This window comes from Pristiophorus japonicus, unplaced genomic scaffold, assembly GCF_044704955.1.
Source record: "Pristiophorus japonicus isolate sPriJap1 unplaced genomic scaffold, sPriJap1.hap1 HAP1_SCAFFOLD_891, whole genome shotgun sequence".
Taxonomy (NCBI): Eukaryota; Metazoa; Chordata; class Chondrichthyes; family Pristiophoridae; genus Pristiophorus; species Pristiophorus japonicus.
The window spans coordinates 60950-83402 of NW_027254815.1; positions in this window are offsets into that span (position 1 = coordinate 60950).

Sequence of the window (22453 nt, forward strand, 5' to 3'; positions counted from 1 at the left end):
CTGATATATCCCACAACCCTCATTGTAACACTGATATACCCCACCCCCTCACTGTAACACTGATATACCCCACACCCCTCAATGTAACACTGATATATCTCTCACCCCTCACTGTAACACTGATATACCCCACACCCCTCTCTGTAACACTGATATACCCCACACCCCTCACTGTAACACTGATATACCCCACACCACTCACTGTAACACTGATATGCCCCGCACCCCTCACTGTAACACTGATATACACCACACCCCTCTCTGTAGCATGATATACCCCACACCCCTCACTGTAACACTGCTATACCCCACACCCCTCACTGTAACACTGATATACCACACATCCCTCAATGTAACACTGATATACCCCACACCCCTCACTTTAACACTGATATCCCCCACACCCCTCACTGTAACACTGATATACGCCACACCTCTCACTGTAACACTGATATACCCCACACCCCTCACTGTAACACTGATATACCCCACACCCTTCACTGTAACACTGATATACGCCACACCTCTCACTATAACACTGATATACCACACACACCTCACTGTTACACTGATATACCCCACATCCCTCACTGTAACACACTGATATACCCCGCAGCCCTCAATGTAACATTGATATACCCCACATCCCTCACTGTAACACTGATATACCCCACACTCCTCACTGTAACACTGATATAACACACACCCCTCACTGTAACACTGATATATTCCACACCCCTCACCGTAACACTGATATACCCCACACCCCTCACTGTAAGACACTGATATAACCCACACCCCTCATTGTAACACTGATATACCCCACACCCCTCACTGTAACACTGATATACATCACACCCCTCACTGTGACACTGATATACACCACACCCCTCACTGGAACACTGATATACACCACACCCCTCACTGTAACACTAATATATCCCACACCCCTCACTGTAACACTGATATACTCCACACCCCTCACTGTAATACTGATATACCCCACACCCCTCATTGTAACACTGATATACCCCACACCCCTCACTGTAACACTGATATACCCCACACCCTCACTGTAATACTGATATACCCCACACCCCTCACTTAAACACTGATATACCGCACACCCCTCACTGTAACACTGATATAACTCACACCCCTCACTGTAACACACTGATATAATCCACACCCCTCACTGTAACACACTGATATGCCCCACACCCCTCACTGTAATACTGATATAACCCACACCCCTCACTGTAACACTGATATACCCCACACCCCTCACTGTTACACTGATATACACCACACCCCTCACTGTAACACTGATATGCCCCACACCCCTCACTGTAACACTGATATATCCCACACCCCTTACTGTAATACTGATATAGCCCACACCCCTCACTGTAACACTGGTATACCACACATCCCTCAATGTAACACTGATATACCCCACACCCCTCACTTTAACACTGATATACCCTACACCCCTCACTGTAACACAGATGTACCCCACACACCTCACTGTAGCACTGATTTACCCCACACCCCTCACATTAACAGTGATATACCCCACACCCCTCACAGTAACACTGATATACCCCACACACCTCACTGCAACACTCATATACCACACACCCGTCAATGTAACACTGATATACCACACACCCCTCACTGTAACACTGATATACCCCATACCCCTCACTGTAACACTGATATAGCCCACACCCCTCACAGCAACACTGATATACCCCACACACCTCACTGTAACACTCAAAAACCACACACCCCTCTATGTAACACTGATATACCGCACACCCCTCACTGTAACACTGATAACCCCCACACCCCTCACTGTAACACTGATATACCCCACACCCCTCACTGTAAGACTGATATTCCCCACACCCATCACGGTAACACTGATATTCCCCACACCCATCACGGTAACACTGATATACCCCACACCCCTCACTGTAGCACTGATATAACCCACACCCCTCACTGTAACAGGTCGATATACCCCACACCCCTCACTGTAACACTGATATACCCCACACCCCTCACTGTAACACTGATATACATCACACCCCTGACTGTAACACTGATATAACTCTCACTCCTCACTGGAATACTGATATACACCACACCCCTCACTGTAACACTGATATACCCCATACCCCTCACTGTAATAACGATATACCCCACAGCCCTCACTGTAACACAAATATACCCCACACCCCTCACTGCAACACTGATATACCTCACACCCCTCACTGTAACACTGATATACATCACACCCCTGACTGTAACACTGATATAACTCTCACTCCTCACTGGAATACTGATATACACCACACCCCTTACTGTAACACTGATATACCCCACACACCTCACTTTAACACTGATATATCCCTAATCCGTCAGTGTAAAACTGATATACCCCACAACCCTCACTGTAACACTGATATACACCACACACCTCACTGTAACACTCATATACCACACACCCCTCACTGTAACACTGATATACCCCACACACCTCACTGTAACACTGATTTACCCCACACCCCTCACTGTAACACCGGTATACCACACTCTCCTCATTGTAACACTTATATTATCCTCACCCCTCACTGGAATACTGATATAACCCACTCTCCTCATTGTAACACTGATATAACCCTCACCCTTCACTGTAATACTGATATAACCCACACCCCTCACTGTAACACTGATATACCCCACATCCCTCTCTGTAACACTCATATACCACACATCCCTCAATGTAACACTGATATACCCCACACCCATTACTGTAACACTGATATATCCAACAGCCGTGTCTGTTACACTGATATACCCCACACACATCACTGTAACACTCATATACCAGGCACCCCTCAATGTAACACAGATATACCCCACAGCTCTCTCTGTAACACTGATATAACCCACACCCCTCACTGTAACACTGATATACCCCACACCCCTCACTGTAACACTGATATACCCCACAACCCTCACTGTAACACTGATATACCCCGCACCCTCACTGTAACACTGATATATCCCACACCTCTCACTGTAACACAGATATACCCCACACCCCTCACTGTAACACTGATATACCCCACACCCCTCACTGTAACACTGATATATCCCACACCTCTCATTGTAACACTGATATACCCCACACCCATCACTGTAACACTGATATATCCCACACTCCTCACTGTAACACACTGATATACCCCACACCCATCACTGTAACACTGATATACCCCACACCCCTCACTGTAACACTGATATATCCCACACCTCTCACTTTAACACTGATATACCCCACACCCCTCACTGTAACACTGATATATCCCAGACCTCTCACTGTAACACTGATATACCCCACACCCATCACTGTAACACTGATATACCCCACACCCCTCACTGTAACACTGATATATCCCACACCCCTCACTGTAACACTGATGTCGCCCACATCTCTCACTGCAACACTAATATACCCCACACCCCTCACTGTAGCACTGATATACCCCACACCCCTCACTGTAACAGGTCGATATACCCCACACCCCTCACTGTAACACTGATATACCCCACACCCCTCACTGTAACACTGATATACATCACACCTCTCACTGTAACACTGATATAACTCTCACCCCTCACTGGAATACTGATATACCCCACACCCCTCACTGTAACACTGATATACACCACACCACTCATGTATCACTGATATAACCCACACAGCTTACTCTAACACTTATATATCCCACACCCGTCACTGTAACACTGATATACCGCACACCCCTCACTGTAACACTGATATACCCCACACCCCTCACTGTAACACTGATATACTCCACACCCCTCAATGTAACACTGATATATCCCTCACCCCTCACTGTAACACTGATATACACCACACCCCTCACTTTAACACTGATATACCCCACACTCCTCACTGTAACACTGATAGACCCCACACCTCTCACTGTAACACTGATATATCCCACACCCCTCAGTGGAACACTGATATACGACACACACCTCACTGTTACACTGATATACCCCACATCCCTCACTGTAACACTCTGATACACGCCGCACCCCTCACTGTAACACTGATATAACCCACATCCCTCACTGTAACACTGATATACCCCACACCCCTCACTGTAACACTGATATACCACACACCCCTCACTGTAACACTGATATACTCCACACCCCTCACTGTAACACTGATTTACCCCACACCCCTCACGGTAAGACACTGATATATCCCACAACCCTCATTGTAACACTGATATACCCCACCCCCTCACTGTAACACTGATATACCCCACACCCCTCAATGTAACACTGATATATCTCTCACCCCTCACTGTAACACTGATATACCCCACACCCCTCTCTGTAACACTGATATACCCCACACCCCTCACTGTAACACTGATATACCCCACACCACTCACTGTAACACTGATATACCCCGCACCCCTCACTGTCACACTGATATACACCACACCCCTCTCTGTAGCATGATATACCCCACACCCCTCACTGTAACACTGCTATACCCCACACCCCTCACTGTAACACTGATATACCACACATCCCTCAATGTAACACTGATATACCCCACACCCCTCACTTTAACACTGATATCCCCCACACCCCTCACTGTAACACTGATATACGCCACACCTCTCACTGTAACACTGATATACCCCACACCCCTCACTGTAACACTGATATACCCCACACCCTTCACTGTAACACTGATATACGCCACACCTCTCACTATAACACTGATATACCACACACACCTCACTGTTACACTGATATACCCCACATCCCTCACTGTAACACTGATATATTCCACACCCCTCACCGTAACACTGATATACCCCACACCCCTCACTGTAAGACACTGATATAACCCACACCCCTCATTGTAACACTGATATACCCCACACCCCTCACTGTAACACTGATATACATCACACCCCTCACTGTAACACTGATATACACCACACCCCTCACTGGAACACTGATATACCCCACACCCCTCACTGTAACACTAATATATCCCACACCCCTCACTGTAACACTGATATACTCCACACTCCTCACTGTAATACTGATATACCCCACACCCCTCATGGTAACACTGATATACCCCACACCCCTCACTGTAACACTGATATACCCCACACCCTCACTGTAATACTGATATACCCCACACCCCTCACTTAAACACTGATATACCGCACACCCCTCACTGTAACACTGATATAACTCACACCCCTCACTGTAACACACTGATATAATCCACACCCCTCATTGTAACACTGATATACCCCACCCCCTCACTGTAACACTGATATACCCCACACCCCTCTCTGTAACACTGATATACCCCACACCCCTCACTGTAACACTGATATATCCCACACCCCTCACTGTAACACTGATTTCGCCCACATCTCTCACTGCAACACTAATATACCCCACACCCCTCACTGTAGCACTGATATACCCCACACCCCTCACTGTAACAGGTCGATATACCCCACACCCCTCACTGTAACACTGATATACCCCACACCCCTCACTGTAACACTGATATACATCACACCTCTCACTGTAACACTGATATAACTCTCACCCCTCACTGGAATACTGATATACCCCACACCCCTCACTGTAACACTGATACACACCACACCACTCATGTATCACTGATATAACCCACACAGCTTACTCTAACACTTATATATCCCACACCCGTCACTGTAACACAGATATACCGCACACCCCTCACTGTAACACTGATATACTCCACACCCCTCACTGTACCAATGATATACCTCACACCCCTCACTGTAACACTGATATACCCCACACCCCACAATGTAACACTGATATATCCCTCACCCCTCACTGTAACACTGATATACACCACACCCCTCACTTTAACACTGATATACCCCACACACCTCACTGTTACACTGATATACCCCACATCCCTCACTGTAACACTCTGATATACGCCGCACCCCTCACTGTAACACTGATATAACCCACATCCCTCACTGTAACACTGATATACCCCACACCCCTCACTGTAACACTGATATACCACACACCCCTCACTGTAACACTGATATACTCCACACCCCTCACTGTAACACTGATTTACCCCACACCCCTCACGGTAAGACACTGATATATCCCACAACCCTCATTGTAACACTGATATACCCCACACCCCTCAATGTAACACTGATATATCTCTCACCCCTCACTGTAACACTGATATACCCCACACCCCTCTCTGTAACACTGATATACCCCACACCCCTCACTGTAACACTGATATACCCCACACCACTCACTGTAACACTGATATACCCCGCACCCCTCACTGTAACACTGATATACACCACACCCCTCTCTGTAGAATGATATACCCCACACCCCTCACTGTAACACTGCTATACCCCACACCCCTCACTGTAACACTGATATACCACACATCCCTCAATGTAACACTGATATACCCCACACCCCTCACTTTAACACTGATATCCCCCACACCCCTCACTGTAACACTGATATACGCCACACCTCTCACTGTAACACTGATATACCCCACACCCCTCACTGTAACACTGATATACCCCACACCCTTCACTGTAACACTGATATACGCCACACCTCTCACTATAACACTGATATACCACACACACCTCACTGTTACACTGATATACCCCACATCCCTCACTGTAACACACTGATATACCCCGCAGCCCTCAATGTAACATTGATATACCCCACATCCCTCACTGTAACACTGATATACCCCACACTCCTCACTGTAACACTGATATAACACACACCCCTCACTGCAACACTGATATATTCCACACCCCTCACCGTAACACTGATATACCCCACACCCCTCACTGTAAGACACTGATATAACCCACACCCCTCATTGTAACACTGATATACCCCACACCCCTCACTGTAACACTGATATACATCACACCCCTCACTGTGACACTGATATACACCACACCCCTCACTGGAACACTGATATACCCCACACCCCTCACTGTAACACTAATATATCCCACACCCCTCACTGTAACACTGATATACTCCACACCCCTCACTGTAATACTGATATACCCCACACCCCTCATTGTAACACTGATATACCCCACACCCCTCACTGTAACACTGATATACCCCACACCCTCACTGTAATACTGATATACCCCACACCCCTCACTTAAACACTGATATACCGCACACCCCTCACTGTAACACTGATATAACTCACACCCCTCACTGTAACACACTGATATAATCCACACCCCTCACTGTAACACACTGATATGCCCCACACCCCTCACTGTAATACTGATATAACCCACACCCCTCACTGTAACACTGATATACCCCACACCCCTCACTGTTACACTGATATACACCACACCCCTCACTGTAACACTGATATGCCCCACACCCCTCACTGTAACACTGATATATCCCACACCCCTTACTGTAATACTGATATAGCCCACACCCCTCACTGTAACACTGGTATACCACACATCCCTCAATGTAACACTGATATACCCCACACCCCTCACTTTAACACTGATATACCCTACACCCCTCACTGTAACACAGATGTACCCCACACACCTCACTGTAGCACTGATTTACCCCACACCCCTCACATTAACAGTGATATACCCCACACCCCTCACAGTAACACTGATATACCCCACACACCTCACTGCAACACTCATATACCACACACCCGTCAATGTAACACTGATATACCACACACCCCTCACTGTAACACTGATATACCCCATACCCCTCACTGTAACACTGATATAGCCCACACCCCTCACAGCAACACTGATATACCCCACACACCTCACTGTAACACTCAAAAACCACACACCCCTCTATGTAACACTGATATACCGCACACCCCTCACTGTAACACTGATAACCCCCACACCCCTCACTGTAACACTGATATACCCCACACCCCTCACTGTAAGACTGATATTCCCCACACCCATCACGGTAACACTGATATTCCCCACACCCATCACGGTAACACTGATATACCCCACACCCCTCACTGTAGCACTGATATAACCCACACCCCTCACTGTAACAGGTCGATATACCCCACACCCCTCACTGTAACACTGATATAACCCACACCCCTCACTGTAACACTGATATACATCACACCCCTGACTGTAACACTGATATAACTCTCACTCCTCACTGGAATACTGATATACACCACACCCCTCACTGTAACAATGATACACCCCATATCCCTCACTGTAATAACGATATACCCCACAGCCCTCACTGTAACACAAATATACCCCACACCCCTCACTGTAACACTGATATACCCCACACCCCTCACTCTAACACTTATATATTCCACACCCCTCACTGTAACACTGATATACCGCACACCCCTCACTGTAACACTGATATACTCCACACCCCTCAGTGTACCACTGATATACTCCACACCCCTCACTGTAACACTGATATACCACACTCTCCTCATTGTAACACTTATATTATCCTCACCCCTCACTGGAATACTGATATAACCCACTCTCCTCATTGTAACACTGATATAACCCTCACCCTTCACTGTAATACTGATATAACCCACACCCCTCACTGTAACACTGATATACCCCACAGCCCTCTCTGTAACACTCATATACCACACATCCCTCAATGTAACACTGATATACCCCACACCCATTACTGTAACACTGATATATCCAACAGCCGTGTCTGTTATACTGATATACCCAACACACATCACTGTAACACTCATATACCAGGCACCCCTCAATGTAACACAGATATACCCCACAGCTCTCTCTGTAACACTGATATAACCCACACCCCTCACTGTAACACTGATATACCCCACACCCCTCACTGTAACACTGATATACCCCACACCCCTCACTGTAACACTGATATAACCCACACCTCTCACTGTAACACTGATATACCCCACACCCATCAGTGTAACACTGATATACCCCACACCCCTCACTGTAACACTGATTTCGCCCACATCCCTCACTGCAACACTAATATACCCCACACCCCTCACTGTAGCACTGATATACCCCACATCCCTCACTGTAACAGGTCGATATACCCCACACCCCTCACTGTAACACTGATATACTCCACACCCCTCACTGTAACACTGATTTACCCCACACCCCTCACGGTAAGACACTGATATACCCCACAACCCTCATTGGAGCACTGATATACCCCACCCCCTCAATGTAACACTGATATATCTCTCACCCCTCACTGTAACACTGATATACCCCGCACCCCTCACTGTAACACTGATATACACCACACCCCTCTCTGTAGCATGATATACCCCACACCCCTCACTGTAACAATGATATACCCCACACCCCTCACTGTAACACTGATATACCACACATCCCTCAATGTAACACTGATATACCCCACACCCCTCACTTTAACACTGATATCCCCCACACCCCTCACTGTAACACTGATATACGCCACACCTCTCACTGTAACACTGATATACCCCACATCCCTCACTGTAACACACTGATATACCCCGCAGCCCTCAATGTAACATTGATATACCCCACATCCCTCACTGTAACACTGATATACCCCACACTCCTCACTGTAACACTGATATAACACACACCCCTCACTGTAACACTGATATACCCCACACCCCTCACTGTAACACTGATATACACCACACCCCTCACTGTAACACTGATATACCCCACACCCCTCACTGTAACACTGATATACCCCACACCCCTCACTGTAAGACACTGATATAACCCACACCCCTCATTGTAACACTGATATACCCCACACCCCTCACTGTAACACTGATATACACCACACCCCTCACTGTAACACTGATATACCCCACACCCCTCACTGTAACACTGATATACTCCACACACCTCACTGTAACACTGATATACCCCGCACCCCTCACTGTAACACTGATAAACCCCACACCCTCACTGTAATACTGATATACCCCACACCCCTCACTTAAACACTGATATACCGCACACCCCTCACTGTAACACTGATATAACTCACACCCCTCACTGTAACACACTGATATAATCCACACCCCTCACTGTAACACACTGATATGCCCCACACACCTCACTGTAATACTGATATAACCCACACCCCTCACTGTAACACTGATATACCCCACACCCCTCAATGTAACACTGATATACCCCACACCCCTCACTTTAACACTGATATACCCTACACCCCTCAATGTAACACAGATGTACCCCACACACCTCACTGTTGCACTGATTTACCCCACACCCCTCACATTAACACTGATATACCCCACACACCTCACTGCAACACTCATATACCACTCACCCGTCAATTTAACACTGATATACCACACACCCCTCACTGTAACACTGATATACCCCATACCCCTCACTCTAACACTGATAACCCCCACACCCCTCACTGTAACACTGATATACCCCACACCCCTCACTGTGAGACTGATATTCCCCACACCCATCACGGTAACACTGATATTCCCCACACCCATTACGGTAACACTGATATACCCCACACCCCTCACTGTAACACTGATTTCGCCCACATCTCTCACTGCAACAGGTCGATATACCCCACACCCCTCACTGTAACACTGATATACCCCACAGCCCTCTCTGTAACACTCATATACCACACATCCCTCAATGTAACACTGATATACCCCACACCCATTACTGTAACACTGATATATCCAACAGCCGTGTCTGTTATACTGATATACCCAACACACATCACTGTAACACTCATATACCAGGCACCCCTCAATGTAACACAGATATACCCCACAGCTCTCTCTGTAACACTGATATAACCCACACCCCTCACTGTAACACTGATATAACCCACACCTCTCACTGTAACACTGATATACCCCACACCCATCAGTGTAACACTGATATACCCCACACCCCTCACTGTAACACTGATTTCGCCCACATCTCTCACTGCAACACTAATATACCCCGCACCCCTCACTGTAGCACTGATATACCCCACATCCCTCACTGTAACAGGTCGATATACCCCACACCCCTCACTGTAACACTGATATAGCCCACACCCCTCACTGTAACACTGATATAACTCACACTCCTCACTGTAACACTGATATACCCCACACCCCTCACTGTAACACTGATATAGCCCACACCCCTCACTGGAACACTGATATACCCAACACCCCTCACTGTAACACTGATATACATCACACCTCTCACTGTAACACCGATATAACTCTCACCCCTCACTGGAATACTGATATACCCCACACCCCTCACTGTAACACTGATATACACCACACCACTCATGTATCACTGATATAACCCACACCCCTTACTCTAACACTTATATATCCCACACCCCTCACTGTAACACTGATATGCCGCACACCCCTCACTGTAACACTGATATACCCCACACCCCTCAATGTAACACTGATTTACCCCACACCCTTCAATGTAACACTGATATACCCCACACCCCTCACTGTAACACTGATATACCTCACACCCCTCACTGTAACACTGATATACCCCACACCACTCAATGTAACACTGATATATCCCTCACCCCTCACTGTAACACTGATATACACCACACCCCGCACTTTAACACTGATTTACCCCACACCCCTCACTGTAACACCGGTATACCACACTCTCCTCATTGTAACACTTATATTATCCTCACCTCTCACTGTAACACTGATATACCCCACATCCCTCACTGTAACACACTGATATACGCCGCACCCCTCACTGTAACACTGATATACCCCACACCCCTCACTGTAACACTGATATACCACACACCCCTCACTGTAACACTGATATACTCCACACCCCTCACTGTAACACTGATTTACCCCACACCCCTCACGGTAAGACACTGACATACACCACAACCCTCATTGTAACACTGATATACCCCACACCCCTCACTGTAACACTGATATACCCCACACCCCTCAATGTAACACTGATATATCTCTCACCCCTCACTGTAACACTGATATACACCACACCCCTCTCTGTAACACTGATATACCCCACACCGCTCACTGTAACACTGATATATCCCACACCCCTCACTGTAACACTGATATACCCCACACCCCTCACTGTAACACTGATATACCCCACACCCCTCACTGTAACACTGATATACCCCACACCCCTCACTGTAACTCTGATATACCCCACACCCCTCACTGTAACACTGATATACCCCACACCCCTTACTGTAACACACTGATATGCCCCACACCCCTCACTGTAACACACTGATATAGCCCACACCCATCACTGTAACACACTGATATACCCCACACCACTCACTGTAACACTGATATACACCACAACCCTCATTGTAACACTGATATACCCCACACCCCTCACTGTAACACTGATATACCCCACACCCCTCATTGTAACACTGATATACCCCACACCCCTCACTGTAACACTGATATACCACATACCCCTCACTGTAACACTGATATACTCCACACCCCTCACTGTAACACTGATTTACCCCACACCCCTCACGGTAAGACACTGACATACACCACAACCCTCATTGTAACACTGATATACCTCACACCCCTCACTGTAACACTGATATACCCCACACCACTCAATGTAACACTGATATATCCCTCACCCCTCACTGTAACACTGATATACACCACACCCCACACTTTAACACTGATTTACCCCACACCCCTCACTGTAACACCGGTATACCACACTCTCCTCATTGTAACACTTATATTATCCTCACCTCTCACTGTAACACTGATATACCCCACATCCCTCACTGTAACACACTGATATACGCCGCACCCCTCACTGTAACACTGATATACCCCACACCCCTCACTGTAACACTGATATACCACACACCCCTCACTGTAACACTGATATACTCCACACCCCTCACTGTAACACTGATTTACCCCACACCCCTCACGGTAAGACACTGACATACACCACAACCCTCATTGTAACACTGATATACCCCACACCCCTCACTGTAACACTGATATACCCCACACCCCTCAATGTAACACTGATATATCTCTCACCCCTCACTGTAACACTGATATACACCACACCCCTCTCTGTAACACTGATATACCCCACACCGCTCACTGTAACACTGATATATCCCACACCCCTCACTGTAACACTGATATACCCCACACCCCTCACTGTAACACTGATATACCCCACACCCCTCACTGTAACACTGATATACCCCACACCCCTCACTGTAACTCTGATATACCCCACACCCCTCACTGTAACACTGATATACCCCACACCCCTTACTGTAACACACTGATATGCCCCACACCCCTCACTGTAACACACTGATATAGCCCACACCCATCACTGTAACACACTGATATACCCCACACCACTCACTGTAACACTGATATACACCACAACCCTCATTGTAACACTGATATACCCCACACCCCTCACTGTAACACTGATATACCCCACACCCCTCATTGTAACACTGATATACCCCACACCCCTCACTGTAACACTGATATACCACATACCCCTCACTGTAACACTGATATACCTCACACCCCTCACTGTAACACACTGATATACCCCACACCCCTCACTGTAACACTGATATACCCCACACCCCTCAATGTAACACTGATATACACCACACCCCTCAATGTAACACTGATATATCCCTCAACCCTCACTGTAACACTGATAAACCCCACACCCCTCACTGTAATACTGATATACCACACACCCCTCACTTAACACTGATATAACCCACACCCCTCACTGTAACACTGATATACCACACACCCCTCACTGTAACACTGATATACTCCACACCCCTCACTGTAACACTGATTTACCCCACACCCCTCACGGTAAGACACTGACATACACCACAACCCTCATTGTAACACTGATATACCCCACACCCCTCACTGTAACACTGATATACCCCACACCCCTCAATGTAACACTGATATATCTCTCACCCCTCACTGTAACACTGATATACACCACACCCCTCTCTGTAACACTGATATACCCCACACCGCTCACTGTAACACTGATATATCCCACACCCCTCACTGTAACACTGATATACCCCACACCCCTCACTGTAACACTGATATACCCCACACCCCTCACTGTAACACTGATATACCCCACACCCCTCACTGTAACTCTGATATACCCCACACCCCTCACTGTAACACTGATATACCCCACACCCCTCACTGTAACACACTGATATGCCCCACACCCCTCACTGTAACACACTGATATAGCCCACACCCATCACTGTAACACACTGATATACCCCACACCACTCACTGTAACACTGATATACAGAACAACCCTCATTGTAACACTGATATACCCCACACCCCTCACTGTAACACTGATATACCCCACACCCCTCATTGTAACACTGATATACCCCACACCCCTCACTGTAACACTGATATACCACATACCCCTCACTGTAACACTGATATACCTCACACCCCTCACTGTAACACACTGATATACCCCACACCCCTCACTGTAACACTGATATACCCCACACCCCTCAATGTAACACTGATATACACCACACCCCTCAATGTAACACTGATATATCCCTCAACCCTCACTGTAACACTGATAAACCCCACACCCCTCACTGTAACACTGATATACCCCACACCCCTCACTTAACACTGATATACCCCACACCCCTCACTGTAACACTGATAGACCCCACACCCCTCACTGTAACTCTGATACACCCCACACCCCTCACTGTAACACTGATATACCCCACACCCTCACTGTAATACTGATATCCCCCACACCCCTCACTATAACACTGATATACCCCACACCCCTCACTGTAACACTGATATACCTCACACCCCTCACTGTAACACACTGATATACCCCACACCCCTCACTGTAACACACTGATATGCCCCACACCCCTCACTGTAATACTGATATACCCCACACCCCTCACTATAACACTGATATACACCACACCCCTCACTATAACACTGATATACCCCACACCCCTCACTGTAACACTGATATACCCCACACCCCTCACTGTAACATTGATATACACCACACCCCTCAATTGTAACACTGATATACCCCACACCCCTCACTGTAACACTGATGGACACCACACCTCTCACTGTAACACTGATATATCCCACACCCCTCAGTGGAACACTGATATACGACACACACCTCACTGTTACACTGATATACCCCACATCCCTCACTGTAACACACTGATATACCCCGCACCCCTCACTGTAACACTGATATACCCCACATCCCTCACTGTAACACTGATATACCCCACACCCTCACTGTAATACTGAAAAACCCCACACCCATCACTGTAACACTGATATACCCCACACCCCTCACTGTAACACTGATATACCTCACACCCCTCACTGTAACACACTGATATAGCCCACACCCCTCACTGTAACACACTGATATGCCCCACACCCCTCCCTGTAACACTGATATACCTCACACCCCTCACTGTAACACACTGATATAGCCCACACCCCTCACTGTAACACACTGATATACCCCACACACCTCACTGTAACACTGATATACCCCACACCCCTCATTGTAACACTGATATACCCCACACCCCTCACTGTAACACTTATATACCCTGCACCCCTCACTGTAACACTGATATACACCACACCCCTCTCTGTAGCACTGATATACCCCACACCCCTCACTGTAACACTGATATACCCCACACCCCTCACTGTAACACTGATATACCACACATCCCTCAATGTAACACTGATATACCCCACACCCCTCACTTTAACACTGATATACCCCACACCCCTCACTGTAACACTGATATACACCACACCCCTCTCTGTAGCACTGATATACCCCACACACCTCACTGTAACACTGATATACCCCTCACCCCTCACTGTAACACTGATATACCACACATCCCTCAATGTAACACTGATATACCCCACACCCCTCACTGTAACACTGATATACCTCACACCACTCACTGTAACACTGATATACCCCACACCCCTCACTGTAACACTGATATACGACACACACCTCACTGTTACACTGATACAACCCACATCCCTCACTGTAACACACTGATATACCCAGCAGCCCTCAATGTAACATTGATATACCCCACATCCCTCACTGTAACACTGATATACCCCACACCCCTCACTGTAACACTGATATAACACACACCCCTCACTGTAACACTGATATACTCCACACCCCTCACTGTAACACTGATATACATCACACACCTCATTGTAACACTGATATACCCCACACCCCTCACTGTAACACTGATATACCCCACACCATCACTGTAATACTGATATACCCCACACCCCTCACTTAAACACTGATATACCACACACCCCTCAATGTAACACTGATATACACCACACCCCTCAATGTAACACTGATATATCCCTCACCCCTCACTGTAACACTGATATACCCCACACCCCTCACTGTAACACTGATATACCCCACACCCCTCACTTAACACTGATATACCCCACACCCCTCACTGTAACTCTGATACATCCCACACCCCTCACTGTAACACTGATATACCCCACACCCTCACTGTAATACTGATATACCCCACACCCCTCACTGTAACACTGATATACCCCACACCCCTCACTGTAACACTGATATACCCCACAACGCTCACTGTAACACTGATATACCTCACACCCCTCACTATAACACTGATATACACCACACCCCTCACTGTAACACTGATATACCCCACACCCCTCACTGTAACACTGATATACCCCACACCCCTCACTTTAATATTGATATACCACACATCCCTCAATGTAACACTGATATACCCCACACCCCTCACTTTAACACTGATATACCCCACACCCCTCACTGTAACACTGATATACCCCACGCCTCTCACTGTAACACTGATATACCACACACCCCTCACTGTAACACTGATATACCACACACACCTCACTGTTACACTGATATACCTCGCATCCCTCACTGTAACACACTGATATACCCCGCACCCCTCACTGTAACATTGATATACCCCACATCACTCACTGTAACACTGATATACCCCACACCCCTCACTGTAACACTGATATACCACACACCCCTCACTGTAACACTGATATACTCCACAGCCCTCACTGTAACACTGAAATACCCCACACCCCTCACTGTAACACTGATATAACCCACACCCCTCACTCTAACACTTATATATCCCACACCCCTCACTGTAACACTGATATACCGCACACCCCTCACTGCAACACTGATATACCCCACAACCCTCACTGTAACACTGATATACCCCACACCCCTCACTGTAACACTGATATACCCCACACCCCTCACTGTAACACTGATATACCCCACACCCTCACTGTAATACTGATATACCCCACACCCCTCACTGTAACACTGATATACCCCACACACCTCACTGTAACACTGATATACCTCACACCCCTCACTGTAACACACTGATATACACCACACCCCTCACTGTAACACACTGATATGCCCCACACCCCTCACTGTAATACTGATATACCTCACACCCCTCAATGTAACACTGATATACTCCACACCCCTCACTGTAACACTGATATACCCCACACCCCTCACTGTAAGACACTGATATACCCCACACCCCTCATTGTAACACTGATATACCCCACACCCCTCACTGTAACACTGATATACACCACACCCCTCACTGTAACACTGATATACCCCACACCCCTCACTGTAACACTAATATATCCCACACCCCTCACTGTAACACTGATATACTCCACACCGATCACTGTAATACTGATATACCCCACACCCCTCACTTAAACACTGATATACCACACACCCCTCACTGTAACACTGATATACCTCACACCCCTCACTGTAACACACTGATATACTCCACACCCCTTACTGTAACACACTGATATGCCCCACACCCCTCACTGTACTACTGATATACCCCACACCCCTCACTGTAAAACTGATATACCCCACACCCCTCACTGTAACACTGATATACCCCACACCCCTCAATGTAACACTGATATACACCACACCCCTCAATGTAACACTGATATATCCCTCACCCCTCACTGTAACACTGATATACCCCACACCCCTCACTGTAACACTGATATACCCCACAACGCTCACTGTAACACTGATATACCCCACACCCCTCACTGTAACACTGATATACCCCACACCCCTCACTTAATACTGATATACCCCACACGCCTCACTGTAACACTGATATACCACACACCCCTCACTGTAACACTGATATACCCCACACCCCTCACTGTAACACTGATATACCCCACACCCCTCACTTAATACTGATATACCCCACACGCCTCACTGTAACACTGATATACCCCACACCCCTCACTGTAACTCTGATACACCCCACACCCCTCACTGTAACACTGATATACCCCACACCCTCACTGTAATACTGATATACCCCACACACCTCACTGTAACACTGATATACCACACACCCCTCACTGTAACACTGATATACCGTCCACCCCTCACTGTAACACACTGATATACCCCACACCCCTCACTGTAACACACTGATATGCCACACACCCCTCACTGTAATACTGATATACCCCACACCCCTCACTATAACACTGATATACACCACACACCTCACTGTAACACTGATATACCCCACACCCCTCACTGTAACACTGATATATCCCACACCCCTCACTGTAACATTGATATACCACACATCCCTCAATGTAACACTGATATACCCCACACCCCTCACTTTAACACTGATATACCCCACACCCCTCACTGTAACACTGATATAGCCCACGCCTCTCACTGTAACACTGATATACCCCACACCCCTCACTGTAACACTGATATACCCCACACCCCTCACTGTTACACTGATATACCCCGCATCCCTCACTGTAACACACTGATATACCCCGCACCCCTCACTGTAACATTGATATACCCCACATCACTCACTGTAACACTGATATACCCCACACCCCTCACTGTAACACTGATATACCACACACCCCTCACTGTAACACTGATATACTCCACAGCCCTCACTGTAACACTGAAATACCCCACACCCCTCACTGTAACACTGATATACTCCACACCCCTCACTGTAACACTGAAATACCCCACACCCCTCACTGTAACACTGATATACCCCACACACCTCACTGTAACACTGATATACACCACACCACTCATGTATCACTGATATAACCCACACCCCTCACTCTAACACTTATATATCCCACACCCCTCACTGTAACACTGATATACCGCACACCCCTCACTGTAACACTGATATACACCACACCCCTCACTGTAACACTGATATACCCCACACCCCTCACTGTAACACTAATATATCCCACACCCCTCACTGTAACACTGATATACTCCACACCCCTCACTGTAATACTGATATACCCCACACCCCTCATTGTAACACTGATATACCCCACACCCCTCACTTAAACACTGATATACCACACACCCCTCACTGTAACACTGATATACCTCACACCCCTCACTTAACACTGATATACCCCACACCCCTCACTGTAACACTGATATACCCCACACCCCTCACTGTAACACTGATATACCCCAGACCCCTCACTGTAACACTGATATACCCCACACCCCTCACTTAAACACTGATATACCACACACACCTCACTGTAACAATGATATACCTCACACCCTTCACTGTAACACACTGATATACCCCACACCCCTCACTGTAACACACTGATATGCCCCACACCCCTCACTGTAATACTGATATACACCACACCCCTCACTGTAACACTGATATACCCCACACGCCTCACTGTAACACTGATATGGCCAACACGCCTCACTGTAACACTGATATATCCCACACCCCTCACTGTAACACACTGATATACCCCGCAGCCCTCACTGTAACATTGATATACCCCACATCACTCACTGTAACACTGATATACCCCACACCCCTCACTGTAACACTGATATACCACACACCCCTCACTGTAACACTGATATACTCCACACCCCTCACTGTAACACTGAAATACACCACACCCCTCACTGTAAGACACTGATATACCCCACACCCCTCATTGTAACACTGATATACCCCACACCCCTCACTGTAACACTGACATACACCACACCACTCATGTATCACTGATATAACCCACACCCCTCACTCTAATACTTATATATCCCACACCCCTCACTGTAACACTGATATACCTCACACCCCTCACTGTAATACTGATATACCACACACCCCTCACTGTAACACTGATATACCCCACACCACTCACTGTAACACTGATATACCCCACACACCTCACTGTAACACTGATGTACGCCACACCCCTCACTGTAAGACACTGATATACCCCACACCCCTCATTGTAACACTGAAAAACCCCACACCCATCACTGTAACACTGATATACCCCACACCCCTCACAGTAACACTGATATACCCCACACCCCTCTCTGTAACACTGATATCCCCCATACCCCTCACTGTAACACTGATATACCCCACATCCCTCACTGTAACAATGATATACCCCACACCCCTCACTGTAACACTGATATACCCCACAACCCTCACTGTAACACTGATATACCCCACACCCCTCACTGTAACTCTGATATACCCCACATCCCTCACTGTAACACTGATATACCCCACACCCGTCATTGTAACACTGATATACCCCACACCCATCACTGTAACACTGATATACCCCACACCCCTCACTGTAATACTGAAAAACCCCACACCCATCACTGTAACACTGATATTCCCCACACCCCTCACTGTAACACTGATATACCTCACACCCCTCACTGTAACACACTGATATAGCCCACACCCCTCACTGTAACACACTGATATGCCCCACACCCCTCACTGTAACACTGATATACCCCACACCCCTCACTGTAACACTGATATACCCCACACCCCTCAATGTAACACTGATATACACCACACCCCTCAATGTAACACTGATATATCCCTCACCCCTCACTGTAACACTGATATACCCCACACCCCTCACTGTAACACTGATATACCCCACAACGCTCACTGTAACACTGATATACCCCACACCCCTCACTGTAACACTGATATACCCCACACCCCTCACTGTAACACTGATATACCCCACACCCCTCACTGTAACTCTGATACACCCCACACCCCTCACTGTAACACTGATATACCCCACACCCTCACTGTAATACTGATATACCCCACACCCCTCACTGTAACACTGATATACCCCACACCCCTCACTGTAACACTGATATACCTCACACCCCTCACTGTAACACACTGATATACCCCACACCCCTCACTGTAACACACTGATATGCCCCACACCCCTCACTGTAATACTGATATACCCCACACCCCTCACTATAACACTGATATACACCACACCCCTCACTGTAACACTGATATACCCCACACCCCTCACTGTAACACTGATATACCCCACACCCCTCACTGTAACATTGATATACCACACATCCCTCAATGTAACACTGATATACCCCACACCCCTCACTTTAAAACTGATATACCCCACACCCCTCACTGTAACACTGATATACCACACACACCTCACTGTTACACTGATATACCCCGCATCCCTCACTGTAACACACTGATATACCCCGCACCCCTCACTGTAACATTGATATACCCCACATCACTCACTGTAACACTGATATACCCCACACCCCTCACTGTCACACTGATATACCCCACACCCCTCACTGTAACACTGATATACCCCACACCACTCACTGTAACACTGATATACTCCACACCCCTCACTGTAACACTGAAATACCCCACACCCCTCACTGTAACACTGATATACACCTCACCACTCATGTATCACTGATATAACCCACACCCCTCACTCTAACACTTATATATCCCACACCCCTCACTATAACACTGATATACCGCACACCCCTCACTGTAACACTGATATACACCATACCCCTCA